Genomic DNA, 18885 nt, shown 5'->3' with positions numbered 1-18885 from the left:
ACTATGGTTCATATTTTTTCCTTTATGAATTAATAGCTCAAATGTTGCACAACTCTTTCTCTCGCTCTGTGTGTGTGTGTATATATATGTTATAATATACATATATATATAATTTGTGTAATTTAAATATTTGACTTTGCTAGAAATTCAGCTACTATTGGAAAACTAGTGCTTTATTTTAACCACTTTATGTTTGCTGAAGCAAGAGCTTTCTTCTATTGCATGCAGATTTTCTGTATTATGAGTTTTCGTTGGGGAAAAATTCAGGAAGACTGTCAAAATGTAATTATTACAATTTAATATATACTTTATTTGTTGGGGGTCTTGAAGATCCTCTGTGGCTTTGATGATTCCCTAGGAAGACTTAACAGGACTTAGCAAATAGTTGTACTCACAGCTATGATGTATAATATTAAAGTGAAAGAATACCAGGCACAATAGCAAAGGGACAAGTCTCATGGGTGAAGTCTAGAGGAAACAGGAATCTAGCTTCCAGGGATCCTCTTCCAGAGGAGTCACACAGGACATATTTACCCTAGCAATGAGTTGTGAGCACACGCGTGAAATGTTACCAGCTAGGAAAGTTCATTAGAGATTGATTGCCCAAGGTTTTCACTGGAGGTTGATCATATCGGCACCCCTGCCTGATAAGTACCCAAATTCCAGTCTTCTAGAATAAAAACAAGTGTTCAGTATAAATAATATTGTTTGTTAAAACAATAGTGAATTAATTAATATAAATTAATGCTGGGAACTCTCCCAAAATCTAAGTTCCCAGATGTCAGCCAAGGGCCAACCTTATAAGCAGGCCTTTCAAAAGAGAGCAGTCAGAACTTCTAATTTAACTCTTTTCTGCACACCCAAATATTCACAATTTGATTGAAAATATATATGGACAACTACCAAAGATGTGGCCAATGATATCAGGACGTAAAGTTCATGTGATCCTTTTTAGTTTAGAAACATTTTGGGTACTAGAATAATGTTTCCCTCCTGGGATTTTATAAGATGGCTGCTCTCTGTAAAACAGCTGATAGCATATGGTTTAGCAGATTTTTCTCAGCTTGAAAGACATGCGTTTCATAGCTGATTTCCCAGTTTTATACTAACTGAGACTATATCTCTTAAGTTAGAGTATTGGATTCTGTTGGGTTTTGTTTTTATTTTTGTCTTTTTGCTCTTATGAAAATAAGAGAGTTGTGTAAATCAGTGTTATTGCTCAGTTCATAGATACTCTAAAACCATAATTACAATTATATTCTCTCTCCACACCTCCTTAGCAGTCAGGTATTTCCTTCTCTGGATATCTGTAGCTATTTGAATGTGCTTTTGTGATGATATTTCACATTATAATGTGAAAATTCATCATTGAATATCTGTCTGCCCCCAAAGTGTGGGCTTCTCAAGGATCTTGACTGCTCTCTAGCCCAGGCAACAGAGCAAGACCCTGTTTCAAAAAATATATATATATTTACTATCTACTGAGTGATTCTCTGTATATATCTGTTTGTACTGAAGTAATAACTGGTAGAATGAATAACAGTCATTAGGAAAGCAATAAATCAGCCTTTGTAAACCTAAAATAAAAATGACACAAGGTAATAAAATGTGTTTCTTTCTGCATGATTTATTTAAAAAGCCTTTAGGCAAGTCATTTCCTTATTTGAAAATGACTATGATCTTTAGATATTCAAGGATGTAGAAGAAGTTGGTGCTAGGGTCATAGATTACAAACGTGCTTGAAACATTTAAACTGTAAGATTGCAGAAAAAACAAAATGATAAATGTCATAACCCAACCACAAGAAAGATTATGGTGCAAATGACTTCTAAGTATATTGTGGCTGGATAAAGTGAAGAGAATGAGAGTAATTTTTCCTTTCTCAAATTAGAGACTGTTCTCTTTCTACCAAGAGCCAGGAAATATTATATAAGCCCTCCTACAACAGCAGGCATTTAGATTCATACGTTCCTTGGTATTTACAAGCAGCTGTAGCTAGCAGAACTGGAGGAGAGTTCTACCTCCTGGAGTTCTAGAATTTGCAGAGATCTGTGCATAACAAATAGGAACAGAAATAACTAGAGCTATGAAATGCACTTGATGAAAAAAGTTCTTAAAATTAGTACTTCAATAAATTCCAAACTTAGTGACTTAGAGTTCTCTGCATTTACAATGCCATTCTTCATACAAGGACCTGACCACTTGAAAAGACACTTAATTGGATGCATCAAAATATATGACAATTTTTTTAAAAAGACAAAAGATTATTTACTTCCCTAAACATCCCTTGACTAAAAGCTTTTATCAGTGGCCAGTATGGAATTCTCAACAATACATGCCAGAATGCCATTATAATTATAACTAAGTTCACTTAAAGATTACTAGCTATTAACTCCTTCCTTTTTTTAACTGTATATGCTTAAATACACCTTTTTTTCCTTATTAAAAAAATCCAGGTATAGCAATGTATTTTTTTCCACCACGTAAATGTTGCTTCTCCTGTATATTTGAATAGAGGAAATTTTTCTTACATTTGCTCTAGATTCAGCCACTTGGTAGCTGTTCTGGCCATTAGAATCACCACCACTGCTACCTTTGTGGCCTTTTCTCTGAGAATTCCTGAATGCCTGTACTCCTGACATGAGGCTGCCCATCTACATGGGCCTTAGAGAGGCGGAAGTGTGGTATAGGCCACACCTCCCTTTTGGCCAATTTCCTTTCTTTTTTTTTTTAAGTAGTAAATTTATGCACATGTTTAACCTAAAATGTCTACAAACTTGTAGAACCAAAGGACTTACATTAAAAAGCAACATCTCTCTGCCCTGCCAAACACCTCTCTCATCTCTAGTCTCACTCTACTTTGAGAAGTAATTTTTAATTTTTAATTGTTTCTTGAGATAGCTACATCTAAATCTCTTTAAAAATATGTGTATGGCACTATTTCTTATGTTATCTGACTTTATGTACTGACTTTCTGCTATGCTAGGTGTAGGTTTCATATATTAGTTCCCTTCCCCCATAACTCCTACCTTTATAGTTATGCTATTATTTTTTATGTATTCCTCAATTAGCTTTATATATTTAAATATGTTCAATATTGTTAAATATGTTAAATATGTTCAGTAGATTTTTATTTCCCATCTTATCAGCTGCAAATAATATCTTTTGCCACTTTCTCTAGAAAGCAAAGTTATTCAATTTTTTTCCTATGATTTAGCCTTGCTTTTGTTTATTATTAACCAAATTTATTTATTTTTTAAATTAATAGATGAAATTATATGTATTTATCATGTACAACATATTTTAAAGTATATATATATAGTGGAATAGTTAAATCTAGCTAATTTTACATAGTTATCAATAGCAATATTTACATAGTTATCAATTTTGTGGTGAGAATACTTAACATCCACTCTGTTAGCATTTTTCCTGTATCTTCCACTTTCCTGCTTTACTCACTTGTTTTGAGAGTATATGTCCTTGAGAAATTTGCTCAGCCAAAATGCCTCAGAGGCAAATGTTCATATTTCTTGCATATTTTATATATTTTTGGTTCTGTCCCTTGAGTGAATGGGTTTAGAATTAGGAATTCAAAATACTTTTTCTCAGATCTTTGAAAGAATTGTTCCTTTATCTTTTAAAATACTGTATTTTAGATGTGAAAGTCAATGTTAGGCTTATTCTAATTTCTCTCTAGATGATCCCTTTTGTGCCTAAGGTATTTCTGTTCATTCTTTATACTGGATTACTTCAATATCAGTCAATAAATAAGCACCTGTACACATACATACATACATATGTACTTATACCCGGAATCTGTAAACAGCTCCATGAACAACTTTCAATGACCTCTATAGTTTTTTTGTAATCCTCTCCCTTAACTAATTAGTTAACTTTTTGAGTTGTTTCCCAGAAATGATGGATTTTCTGCAAACAAAAGCATTGAGATTCTGAAGGCGCCAGGGCAGAACTATTTATGCCAAGACCCACTGTCCCCCTCGACCTGCCCAAGGCACATGGACCCTCTTTAAAAAGTCCATGATCTCCATTAGTCAGAGGGATGGGTTTGAGGTAGCTTCTCCCATTCTCCCAGCCAGACATCTTGTCTATTAGAAAATCTTTTCTTCCTTGGCATTCCTCAGTGTCTGAATCATTGGATCTTTGTGCAATGAGCAACTAGACCTAGGCTGAAACCTCCTTGTGGTTTCCATAACAAATCCATCAGAAAATATTTTGTTATTTTTCCAGAGTAAATAACTTCTCTGCTATTTTCTCTGATATGTATATATATAAATCTTATTAATCATATATATCATATGTAGTATATAAATATGTATTATACAGACACATACATATATATGTATACATATGTGTATACGTGTAGTTTCCTATATTTTTAAAATTTTCTGATAGAACCTTTATTTTATGACTCTATTCTTTGTTTTTTTTTCTTCTTAAGGCATATATGTTTATTTAAATTCCCAATATATTTTTATTGATTTTTTATTATTATACAGTACTTATTTTATAAACTCAACATATTAAAAATATCTCTGGTGCAACTACTTTTTCTTATTTAGAATGCATAAAATTTTCACAAAATATATTAATTTTAATAAAAATAAATACATTTAATTTTGTAAAAATATTTATCTGAATTCTGTGGAGATACTTTATCAATTTGTTTTTATAGACTTTCTCTTTTTTATTTCTAATATTTTTAACATTATTATTTTGCAATGGTAACTGCCATGACTAGTTTGTGAGCACATATATTCTCACATTTTTCCATAAATATCAAATAAGCACCAACCATAACAAAAATGCTAAGTTTTGGTATATGCAATATTAATAGAATGAATTATTTGCACAAAGGATCTTAAAGTCTGACTGATAAAAAAATTAGATCAGCAATTAAAGTCATCTTTAACAAGTGCTATAATTGAGGTATGCTGCTCCATGACAACTGTTAAAAATACTACCAGCTGGGGGTTATTTGCAGAAAGCTGGAGTCCTGCACTAGTATGAGCTAACTCAGTAAAATATCAGTGCTTTATAATCAAGATAATTGCTTTCTTTTAATGTAAATGCAATATTTCCAAGATAAGAGTAACTATGTTTACAATGGGACATAATTTAACAAGTTAAGTATCTTCATATGCTGTATATTGGTGATCTAATAATGATTCTCTGTCAGCTTGTTGTTCAGTGCAATAGATCTTCTAAATTCTTACTTATTAGAAATCTTAGTTGAGATGTCTTTGTGTGTATGTGCGTGTGTGTGTGTGTGTGTGTGTGTGTATGTTTCAAAACTTGCCTTAAAAAGCAATATATTTTAAGCAAAATTGCTACTAGGTTTTATTTTAGATTATAGAATTATGTAATTTAAAGAAACCATAATTGTGTTCATCTCTCTATCATCTGGAAACAATTACCGTACTAAATGATTAAAAAGTCAATACTTATGTGCACATATAGCAGTAACATTCATAGGGTTTTGGGCAGGTGGGAGGGGGGAGGAGAGGATGGGTATATTCACACCTAATGGGTGCAGTGTACACCTTCTGGGGGATGGACATGCTTGAAGCTCTGACTTGGGCAGGGCAAAGGCAATATATGTAACCTAAACATTTGTATCCCCATAATATGCTGAAATTAAAAAAGTGGGACTTATTTTTATGTATCCTTAGAGATGTGAAGGGTTTGTGAAACAGTTATAACAGTGTTTTGTTTTTGTTTTGTTTTGCTAAATAAAAATTCATACATGAAGGAGCGTCATTCCTTCATCATCCTTGCTACCCCATTCCAATTCTCCCCTTCTTTTTTCCTTCTCACTCACTTCCTATAAGTAAACAACTTGTTAATTTAGAGTTTCTTTTTTCTGTATTCTTTTCTGCAAAGACACGTATGTAATTTGTTATAATCTCTTTCTGCATGAAGGAATTCATACTAAATAAGCTCTCATGTATTAAATTATTTTCTTATTTTTTCTCACCTTTTTTATGTCTTGGAAATCACTTGATATCAGTTAATGATCATCCTCACTCTTTTTTAAACAACTATATATTGCAAATGCACCATAATTTATCCATCCACTATCCTATATATGAGCATTTAAGTTGATTTCAGTATTTTACAATTACAAACGATGGTATATAAACTTGTTCACATGCATTGTCATATTTTTGGAATTGTGTCTTCAGGATAGGTGTCTACTTTAGATTATTGGGTCAAAGTTAAGTGCACAAGTGGTTTTGTTTAGCATTGCCAAATTTCTCTCCTGAGAGGTTGTACCAGTATGTTTTCCCACCACCAATATATGAGAATGTCTATTTTCCCAAGACTCACCATCATAACATGTTGTCATATTTTAAAATTTAAGCCAATCTGTTAAGTGAGAAATGGAATCCAGGTGTTATTTTAACTTGATTTTTCTAAGTATGAGTGAATTCGGGCATTTTTCATATGTTTGAGAGCCATTTTTATGAATTATATGTCATGTATTCTCCCATTTTTCTATTGGGTTTGTGGTACTTATTCTCACTTCTTTCTTTCTTTTTCTTTCTTTCCTTCCTTCCTTCCTTTCTTCTTTCTTTTTCTTTCTTTCCTTCTTTCTTTCTTTCTTTCTTTCTTTTTTTTTTTTGAGATAGAGCCTTGCTCTATCACCCCGGCTGGGGTACAGTGGCATCATCATAGCTTATGATTACTTCAAACTCCTAGGCTCAAGCCATCCTCCTGTCTCAGCTTCCCAAGTAGATGGGACTACAGACATGCACCACAACACACAGTTAATTTTTCCATTTTTAGTAGAGACAGGGCCTCACTCTTGCTCAGGCTGGTCTTGAATTCCTGAGCTCAAGCAATCCTCTTGCCTCGTCCTCCCAGAGTGCTAGGATTACAGACATGAGCCACCACACCAGGCTCAATTTTTAAAGAATACTTTTTATACCAGGAATATTAGCCTTTGTCTGAATATATGTTATAAATATTTTCATTTCAGTTGTCAGTTGTCTTTGATTTATGATGTTTTATTATTATGAATATTTTTATTTCTATGTAGAAAATATCAGTCTTGTCTTTTATTGCATCTGAATATCAAGTGATAATTAGAACGCCTTCCCCTACAGCACAATTAAACAGTAATGCACCCATGTTTTTTTAGTACTTGTCTGGTATTATTTTTACTCATAGATCACTAATTCATCTGGAGTTCATTCTTGTATATGACACAGATATAAATGTAATTTTATGTGTTTAAAACTACCACAAGTTGTACCAGCAATGTTTATTTTTTATTTTTTTAATTTTTAGTTTTTTATTTTAGCATATTATGGGGTACAAATGTTTAGGTTACATATATTATTGCCTTTTGGCCTAGGGAAAGAATTTATGAAGAAGACCCCAAAGACAATCACAGCAACAATAAAAATAAATAAATGGGACCTGATTAAATTAAAAAGCTTCTGCACAGCCAAGGAAACTATCACAAGAGTAAACAGACAACCTATAGAATGGTAGAAAATATTCACATGCTACACATCCGACAAAGTGCTGATAACTAGAATCTATATAGAACTCAGAAAATCAGCAAGAAAAAAATCAAACAACCCTATCAAAAAGTGGGAAAAGAACATGAACAGAAACTTTTCAAAAGAAGATGGACTAATGGCCAAGAAACATATTAAAAGCAATGTTTATTAATGAGTCCTCATTTACTCAGTCATTTTAGATGCCACCTTTGTCATAAACTATGTTTTCACATACATTTTGGTCTGAGTTTTTTTTTTTCCTTTTTTACTGTTTTCTTGGTACAGTAAACAGACTGTACATACAAACTTTTACTGTTTTGCTGGCACAGTAAACATAAAGTATAAAAGAAAAATAGTCCACCTGTATAGAGCCCTTACCATGAATGGAACTTGCAGAACTGAAAGTTGTTTAGAGTGAGTCAGTGAATAGGTGGTGAGTGAATGGGGAGGCCTAGTACGTTACCTACATCACTGTAGACTTAGGCTACACTAAATTTATAACAAATAAAGAAAATTATTTATTCAGTAATAAATTAACCTTAGCTTACTGTAAGTTATTTACTTTGTAAACTTTTTACTTTTTTAACATTGACTCTTTTGTTACACAAATATATTGTACAGCTGTACAAAAGTATTTTCTTTGTTTAAAATTCTTTTTTAAATTTTATTTATTTATATATTTGAGACAGAGTCTCACTCTGTTGCCTGGGCTAGAGCACCATGGCATCAGCCTAGCTCAGAGCAACCTCAAACTCCTGGGCTCAAGGGATCCTCCTGTCTCAGCCTCATTTTAGCTTTCTGTGCACATTTGTTACTTGACTTTCTACAATACAGTTTTCTATGGGCCTTAATTTTTTACTTAATTTTATGATATTTAAGTGTTTTACAAGATTTATAGTTTACTAATTTCTTCTTATGTTAGTCTAGCAACTAATATCCAAGCACTTTAGTGGGTTATTTGGTTGGTTGGTTGGTTTGTTGGTTGATGTCGGAAGATGAGTTGTGTAATTGTGTACCCTCTGACTTTCTAGTTCTGTTTTGCCTGCCAGCTCACAAAATTTTCTTTTTTCTTCATCACCCAACTGCCAATGAGCATTTCTTTCTTCTCTTTCCCCCTTTTTCTTACCTAAAAGCTATGTATTTGGAAGACTATCCCTTTGAGTCATGCTATTCTTTCAGTCAGGCTTACCACAGAGTTTGTCATTTTAAATCAAGTAAATAGAAGTTCAAGGGATCTATTATACAACATGGTGATGATAGTTAATAACAATATATTGCATTATTGAAAACTGCTAAGAGAGTAGATTTTAAGTGCCCTTATCGCAAACATTATAAATATGTGAGGTAATACAAATATTAATTAGCTCTATTTAGCCATTACATAATGTGTGTGTGTGTGTGTGTGTATTTCAAAACATCATATACATGATAAATATACAAAATCTTATTTGTCAATTAAAAAATAAAATGAAATGTTTAAATAAGAAAGAAAACGTCCCTAATTAAAAGAGATGGGTTTTGTTGCGAAAAAAATCAAGAAAGTAGTTTGTCCATTTAAATCAACTATCTGACCCTTTCTATGGCAACTGTTATTTTTCAGTGCTTCTGTATTTTGGCAATAAATAATCCTCCCACATTCTTCCTAAACAGTGTGTAATGCTTTTCAATATTTGTGTTAAAGAGATTAGAGAATCAGTCAGACAAATAGCTTAAAGAGGCAGCAGATCAAAGCTGCTCTTGCATAATGTTTCTAAATTGCTTCTAAATGCTTGAAGATTTCAAAAAAGTGCATGTGATTTTAAGAAAAGGAGAAAACTAGAGACAACAAATCAAAATGTTAGTGTGGGTTTTTCCTAACAGTGAAGAATATTGTTGGTAGAAATAAAGTCAGGAATAAATTTGGGAGTCAAGAAAGACCCAAAGATAACAATTAGTGTTTATTAGAGAAGTTTCTCATCTACATCAACATTAGACACTGAGATCTTTATTATACTTCATACAGGTCAAAAAGTGGATTTCCAAAGTACTGGCTTTGTTTCTTACGAAAAGAATTAAATGTGCAGTTCTTAATAGACGATGTTCTTGATATAAGCAGAAGCCAAATATGAACTATGCACAGACAGGTAGAGGATGCACTGCAACATTCTTTCATTATTAGCATTTCGTGATATGAAAATCAAATCAGAACAGATTAAAGAAAGATAGTTCTAAACCTGGTTAGCTGCCACAGAGAAGGTCAACTTTTGGCAAGTGAAGTGGTTTTCTGATATATTAGCGTAATAAATGGGGGGGGGGCAAGCCTCTGCTAGTATTTTTCTTGCTTTTTTTATTTGTTCCTCTCAAAGTGTCAGGATTTTTGAAAAAAAGGTATCCTAAATAATTGATGTTAAGTATCTGCTAGTAGTGTATGACCTACCCACTTTGGGGTTGCTATAAAAGGACTTTTTAAAAGTAGAAATAAAGAACTAAGGCACAGGCCATTCCATTAACATCATTACATACAGCAGCTGCCAGCTGCCCATGTTAAACTCTTGACACTTTATTCTTGAAATGCCTCATCTCATTTCATTAGGCAGCATGATGCCTTCTCAGGAGAGATGGTGTGTGGCCTCTGAGTGACTTACTCATGGATCTACCGAAGGATTATGAGCAATGACAGAGTTATTCACATTGTAAGCTTTAAGAATTTTTGATTACTTTTTAAATTATTAATAATAACTTTGGGTTTTTTTCCTGCTCATTTTTGTCATCAAATGCTTGCTTCTCCCTCAAAACTCAGTAGAGAGAGCTTAGTAGTGGTGTGTGAATGTCCTAAGTTTGTGTGGGTTTAGAATTTTGGAGTCATATACCAATCTGATTTTCAGATTTTAAATGTCAATAAGAATAAAAGAAAATGAAAATTTTAAACAGAATTAATTCAAATGAAAGATTTATAGGGTTTCTCTTTCAAGCAGATCTTGATAATACAGTAAAAATAACACAATTAGCTATGACACATTTTATTTGCCAACAAATCAACTTGTTGAAAATAAAAAAAAAATGTAATGTAAGCCAAAATAAAACTTTCAAATGCAAGCATTATGATTAATGTGGCTTATACACATGGAATTAATTGTTTGACATGGCCAAAGGCAAAACATATGAATGAAAGGTTAAACTTTTTAAACTACAATGAAAGAAGATTGCATTCCATTCTTCCTTTTCTTCCCATTTTATAAAGTGAATTTTTTTTTTAAATTTCAGAATGTTATGGGGCTACAAATGCTTTCATTATATAAATTGTCTTTGTACTGCCTGAGTCAGAGCTACAAGCGAGCACATCCCCCAGACAGCGTGCACCGCACCTGTTAGGTGTCAGTTTACCCATCCCCTCCTCCCCCTCACACCTGCCCAACACCCGATGAATGTTACTTCCAATATGTGCACGTAAGATTTGATCCGATTAGTACCAATTTAATGGTGGTACACATGGTGTTTGTTTTTCCATTCTTGTGATACTTCACTTAGAAGAATGGGCTCCAGCTCCATCAAGGATAATACAAGAGGTAGTTCACCATTTTTTTAATGGTTGAGTAATATTCCATGGTATACATATGCCAAATTTTATTAATTCACTCGTGTATTGATAGGCACTTTGGTTGTTTCCATATCTTTGTAATTGTGAATTGTGCTGCTATAAACATTTTAGTGCAGATATCTTTTTTATAGAATGGGTAAATACCCAGTAGTGGGATTGCTGGATCAAATGGTAGTTCTACTTTTCGTTCTTTGAGATATCTCCACACTACTTTCCATAGGTGTTGTACTAGTTTGCAGTCCCACCAGCAGTGTATGAGTGTTCCTATTTCTCCACATCCATGCCAACATTTATTGTTTTGGGACTTTTTGATAAAAGCCATTCTTCTCACTGGAGTTAAGGGAGATCTCATTGTGGTTTTGATTTGCATTTCCCTGATGATTAGAGATGTGAAGCTTTTTTTCTTCAATATTTTATCATATCTTTCTTCCAAACTCTAATGTTAAGTCTTGATTGAATCTTCCCTTTCATATAGAATTTTTTTCTGCTTTGGTTTCTTTTGAAAATGGCTGGTTTTATATTTGTCAGTCAGAAATAAAATTATTTTCTTACCTGTGATGCCTAGCTCACCATTAAAAAAGAAAGTAAATAAAATCACCAATGAGGGAAACTAGATATTTAAAATATATATAAATTCAAATTGGGGCTGAGATATGCAGACAGAGCTGCAAGTTGACTTTCATTAAGTCTTATAGGGACTTCACTCCTTTTAATCCTCCTCATTCTCACCTAACACAGCCCCCACCATGCCACAAACAATTACAAATACAAATATCAGTGAAATTTTTGACCTTAGAATCTAAAAATATTAACCTTCATATGAAATGTCATTAAACACATTCTTTTCTCTCTATTCTTACTTGGGATTAATAACAATATCTGTTCTATGTACCCCATAAAATAGTTGTGAGGATTATATAAAATAATAGAATAGAATGTAAAATAATGTATATGAAAAATGCTTTGAAGATATAAAGCATCATATTACTAAAAAGTATTATTTTTATGTTTATTGTCTAAGGTTTTGGGAAATCTTTTATATGGTGAAATCATGGATGCTATTAATAAAACGGGAACATAGGGAAGGGAAAAATCCTAATAGAATCTGTCAAGAATAGTAAAGATCTTCATAGGCCCTCCCTTGGATTCAGCAAGGCCTGATTCTTGTAAATGTCACTCACCTGCACACCTACCCACTGCCCCTGCCCTGGTCCCTGAATATAGGTTATCAGTAAAGTGGTGGTTATGCCACCTTAGAGCTCTCTAGGTCTTTAATAGGTCTTCAGATCATACTCTAAAATCTGAGATCAGAAGGAGGCCACATAGTTTCAGTTCACTCTACAAACACAGGATATATTTGAAATACTCATGGAGTGTAGTGATTGTTATGACAGCACTGACTAAAACAAAAGTTACTTTTTTAGTGCATATGCCCTTTCAAACTCAATGAAGGACAGATCATCACCACATTTAAAGAAACTATTTGGCCCATTAAAAAAGGAGGCCCTACACATTTGCCAAATGATATTATCAAAGTAAATAAATACTTTTTTAAACAGTATCATCAGCATGTAAATATTGACTGTATACTATAAATTCACAGCTTTGGTTAAAGTAAATTGACTCAATATTTTTAATTTTAAAAAATCTTCCTGCCTCTCCCCCTGTTTCTCTCCATACTCATGGGAATAGGTTTCTCTAAGGTCAATCTGTACTTGCTTCATTCCTCTTTCATTCCAACATAAATTCATATTAATCATCCCTACATACCCAGATCCTAAATACTAAATTTTACATAGCCAGAATCAACAAATGTTAATTGTATTATAGTATATTTATTAGATAATTATGAAATTTAAAGATCTGGGTCTTATATTTTGAGACTTTTGAGCAAAAAAAAAAAAATGGAAATACACTGATTCTCATGACTGAAAACTGACATGCTCAACTATTTGAACTATTTGAGATTTCAAACATTCCCTGAAAATGACTTTCAGTAAATCTATTTCTTGCGATAAGTATCCTCATCCATATAGTTGTTGTAGTTGCTGACAGGTAATTTATCATTTTACCTCAAGATACTGTAGAAACAGTGAAAATTGCTAGCCAAAGCACTAGTATGATGTGAAAAAAGAAAAATAAAAATGAATAAATATAGTTTGCCAGTTGTCTAGTTGTAATACTATTTTATACTTCTTGAGGTTCTGACCTTGAGGGAATTACTATTTTGCAGTTGTTAGAACCAAGGTTCAAGGTAAGGCTATCATCCTTATTGAGAGCATGGCTTGCTTAATCCCATTTAATTATATATCAAGAATTTTTTTTACATATTTGAAGTTTTTATGAGAATAATACTATTAACTATTAATAGTATTAAGAATACAATTGTTAACAAATAGTATCTATTAATAAACACTATTAATTATTAATAAATAAACATTGGATGTAGACAGCACAACTGGTTATAATCCATACCTCTATCATGATATCCTTTTCAGTTTTATTCTGTGAACAATTTGTATTCATTTGATTATCTCCATGTCCTTCCCTCCAAAATAGTTTCTAAAACCTTTAAACATTCTTTTTCTATTTAAACTCCAATCAGTTCCTACAGAAATTCAAAGCTACTACAGGAGTTATTATTGAATGCAAACAATCATACAGACTAATCTTGGGCATGATAATGTTCTTAATACCTTATTTAAAACTACAATGACAAGTGAGCATTATTGAAAAGTATACCTTTAATTACTGTTTATTATTTCTTATGAAAACATTTACTGAGAGCTAACATGAAAGTTAGTGAAATAGTAGTAAGGCTAAAGATATTGCAATAAGAATGGTATTGTGCTCAGGTTTGAATCCAAAATTCCTTGCTGTGTGATTTCATCCAAGTCTCTTAACCTCTTTGTGCTCAGTTTCCTTAAAATTAAAATGGGTATTATAATAAGAGCTGTCTCAGAGAGTTTTTTGAATGAAATAACTTACATCTCTTAGAATATTATCCAGTATATAAAAAGGTTATAAGTATTGTCTCTGCATTCAAGGAATTTATCCCTTATGTAAGTTATACATTCATTAGGGGTGATATTGTGAGAAAAGGACATAATGAATGAGAAGAGTGAGAATGTGGAAATATATCCAAAGGATAATATCTTGCCTATAAGAAATGATGAGTGAAACCTTTATAATTACTAATTAAACTGAACTAAACTAACTTTGTTTGAGTATGTATCACATACTCGTCCCCACACTTTTCACATGGAGAAACTAAGGCTTGGTGTGATGTAAGCACTTCCTCAAGTTGGTAGAAAAATGTGTAGTAAGGTTACAAACTTAGGCCTTCACTAGAGCCTCTTGCCTTAGCTGCTTTAGCAGCCAAATACATTCTGTAAACATTACATGAGCCATTTGGTGTGCTATGTTAGCAATTTTTTGTTCCAAAGCTCAAAATCAATTTTATTGAACTAAGGAGGGAAAATACAATTGTACTTACAAAAGTGTAGCAGGCTGTGTCCTAGATATTACTCTGGCACTTTATGAACTTTAATTTTTTTTATCTTCTTTGAATCTCTTTTGCAATCAAAAAAAAAAATACCAACTAACGAAGCAAAAGAAAACAAAAAACTAAAAAAGAAGCGCCTGAACTAGAAGATCTCAAATATTACATAAAAATTTATTGTATAGAAAAGTGTGTGTTAACTTCAGTAGTGGTTAGTAAAAGTCTTACTTTAAATAAAATGTTCTTGACTCCAGAACTCATTTACACCGTCAAGAGACTTAAGTTATCACTAGAGGATATTTGAACTATGTTTTCTTTTTGTCATTGCAAAACTTTATATATTTCTGTCAATGATGCCAATATACATGTATTATGTATATCAAAGTAGTGAATTTTTATATTATTAAATAGTCCTTACATGGATAACAAGTATAATTTATCTAATTTATTCTCAATATTATTTTAGCACATTTGATTTCTCAATAATTTTATAAAAGTACACAATTGTTTCTGTACAAAGTTTAATATCATTTGCATAAAAACTGGAAATCATTTTGATGTGCTTTCATTATCCTATGTTGCTATAGAATAATTATTTATAATTAAGTGATATTATTACATTTGCAATGTACTATTATTAATATTACTATGTTATTACCTATTTAGTTGGAACAAAATTTTCTAAACTTTATCATAACTGATTTGTAAAAAACTTGATTTTGTATTTTATTAATAATATATTGAAGGAATTTCAAATGTAAGTGGTTCTTCATTGTACATATTTCAGAAATGTAGCTGGAAACTAGTTTTATCTATACTCGAAATTCTGCTGAAAAAGATTGAACTAAAGAAAATCAAAGATCAGTAAGCCAGAAAACAAAGTATGAGTACAGCATAAAGAATTGAGGGCAGAATCTAAAATCTGTCTCTCAGCTGTTTGCACCTCATTCTCCACCATTCTACAATATGGATTATATCAAGATCATGTTAACTGAGTCTTCAGAAACCATTTTTCTTCTATCCCTTTCTAATAATCTATAATTTTAACTTGTAGATTCTGGTGGTTTTAGGAAGCTGTCCCCATCTGCTTTTCAGAGATGGAGCCCGTGAGAGTCTTAGCCAATTATTGCATTTTGTGTCCTATCAAAGTTTATGACCTAAACTGCTCAATCCAGAATGAAACTCAGGATACTTGCTTAATAGGTGGGGGGGGGGGGGGAAGTACTGCCTGTCCGTGTAGACAGGAGCCCTATGACTACTGCAGATATCTGTTCTTATAGTCTGAGAAGTCACTGGAAAGGGGCAGAGACCAGAAAATCCCAGGGGAGATTTGAAGCTTTGATGAAACTGTGATTAAACTCCATTGAAGATCGCTTTACTTTTAATTTTTCAATTATTTGTACCAGTACATTTTCTTTATTTCAGAGTATTTGAATGGATTTTCATGTACAGTCACCAACTTAGGATGGTTTGACTTAGGATTTTTTGACTTTATAATGGTGCAAAAGCAGTACACATTTAGTAGAAACTGCACTTTGAATTTTGATCTTTCCCTGCACTAGTGAAATGCGTACCATACTGTCTCTCTGGCAGTCAGCCACACCATCATGAGGGTGAACAACTGATATTCTACAGTGTACTGTGTTGTCAGATGGTTTTGCCCAACTGTCAGCTAATGTAAGTGTTCTGAGCATGTTTAAAGTAGGCTAGGCTGTGCTACAATGTTCAGTAGGTTAGGTGCATTAAATGCATTTTCAACTTGCAATATTTTCAACTTCTGAAAGTTTTTTCGGGACATAACTTCTCTGTAAGTTTAGGAGCATCTGTATTTGCCATATATACCCCTTATTTAGGGAAAATAATCCCTCCAGTCTGTGATTTAAAAATACAGGTTGACAATCCCTCATCTAAATTCTCTGAGAGCAGATGTGCTTTGGAATTCAGAATTTTTCATTTTTAAACAGAAGATGAAGTGCATACACTATATAATAGGTAAAACTGTCAGAGAGATCTGTGGCAGTAACCTGTAATCAAACTCATTAATATTCCTGCTGCAAAATGTGGGAACATTCACAATTAGTGGGATTTTTTTTTTTTTTCAAAAAAAGAACTACACAAATAGCCTAGTGATTATTCAATTCAGGCTTTCATACTAAAAAGTGAATTTCAAAGAAAAAAACTTGATGCAGAGCTCATTGGATTTCAGATTTTCAGTTAAGGGTCTTCTGTCTATATAGAGAGATAAATGTATAAATATATACATTGTGTGTGGGTGGTGTAATTGTTACTATAGGACATAGGGTAGGTTCTTATTTACTTTATAAAAGTCACTTTGTCAGGTTAGCTAGTGGTGTTATAGAATGCTGCTTTATGAGGTAGAGTTTATAGTCAAATTACATTGTCCTCATCATCATCATCATCATCATCATTGAAAAGATGAATTATAGTGTACGATGCCCTGTTTCTCAAATGTACTCAGACTGTATTAAGAATAAAGTTTGCTGGAATGTTAAAAATGCATTTTGGCTAGATATATTTTAATTGGACACTTTCACTATTACTCTACTCAACATAAAAACAAAGACTGTTAAGTATCAGTCTGACATTCGCTGTCAAAAGTAACCTAGCTGGTGAGAATATGCTTTGTCTGCATTATTCATTCTATTTCAGATGACCAATAACAATAGTGCAAGTTAATTCTTGTCAGACAAAAGTTTTAAGCAAATGCAATATATAAGTTTTGCTCTCCTTGGTTTTTTTTCACTGAAGTCATATGAAATATGATATAGCACCCATGACATTGTTAAGAAAACCATGGCAATAAATGAGTAAATATAGTATTTACTGCATAATAAATAGAAGTAGTTTGAATTTTCCTCAGGCTTTTTTTCTATTAACTATATTATTTTTTGTAATTTATTCTGAGTATTAAGGAATAATACCTATTGACAATAGAAGATAATATTTGGAGACATTTCTAAAACAATTACTTCATTAGTTGTTTCCAATAATCTTGTATTATTCTCATCTTTTTTTCATATAAAAAAGCTAGTAAGTATGGAAATAAGTGTCAGCATACTTACTGTACCTAAGTGCACATTTGGGAATAACACCAACTGGGTGTCAGGCAGATGTGGGGGGAAGGGGATGGGTGTATGTATACATAATGAGTGCGATGCGCACCGTCTAGGGAATGGACACGCTTGAAGCTCTGACTCGGGGTGGGTGGCATGGGCAATATACATAACCTAAACTTTTGTACTTCCATAATGTGTTGAAATAATAAAAAATAAATAAATAATAAATATAAATTTATACTCTATTTGTAACCTAGAAGAAGTTTATCCTAAAAGGTTGTGTTCATCGTTATCAACAAAATTATGTTGTAAATATAAAATATTTTAACTTTCAGAGCACTATCATCTAGCTTGAATTTTGTGTTTAACATATAAACCGTTTGCTTTTTATATATTTTCTCTTAATTCAATTGCTTTTATTTAGCTCTCTACTCAAATGTCTAGTGTGATGACTGTATCTATCAGGATGTAATCCACTGTAGCTATTCTGAGTAAAACATAAGTTTATTGAAGTACGAAGTGGGTTCCTCAGATCTTCTGCAGTGCCAGAGAACTAGGCTAGGCATCCACATAGTCAAGAAAAATGTTCAAATTATACCACTTGTCCATCCTAAGGTGCAATCTACTTCGGCTGCTGCTGGGCAAAAGAACGACCAGCCATTAGTTCAGCACTGCTATGAGGACTTTGGTCATTGCTGCACTTGCACCCTGGCTGTCTCTCCACCACATGCACTCACGAACCTGGTTTCTATGCAGTCCCTTTTATGTCCCTCTTTTCCTAACAAATATCCCATGGAAATGTGTGCAAACTTCTAGTCCATAATAAACATCTGGCCTTGGTTCAAGGGACCTGGAAATGTTTTGCTAGCTATTACTTTAGGGAGGAGACATTCTTAAAGTGGACTGTACTAAAATTTATAAAAATGTGTAAAATGTCCTAAATGGTCAAAAAATGAGATATTTTGGTCAAAATAATGAAAGTTGATAGAAATTTATATTTTTAAGAAGGCCTAAAAATATTTTCAAAGATATTGACAGCATCATGGTATCATAATGCTGATAGTAGAAGCCACGCATTGGGAATGGACATATTAGTGAAGAAATGGCCATGTTTGTGCTGTTGTCTGGGCAAAGACAGTGACAGTCTGGATGGTAATGCTGACGACAGGGAAAGTGAAGTGCTAAATGTGTTGGTCATCA

Source organism: Eulemur rufifrons, chromosome 29, assembly GCF_041146395.1.
Source record: "Eulemur rufifrons isolate Redbay chromosome 29, OSU_ERuf_1, whole genome shotgun sequence".
NCBI lineage: Eukaryota > Metazoa > Chordata > Mammalia > Primates > Lemuridae > Eulemur > Eulemur rufifrons.
The sequence above is the reverse complement of the archived record's forward strand: the minus strand, read 5'-3'. Positions refer to the sequence as shown.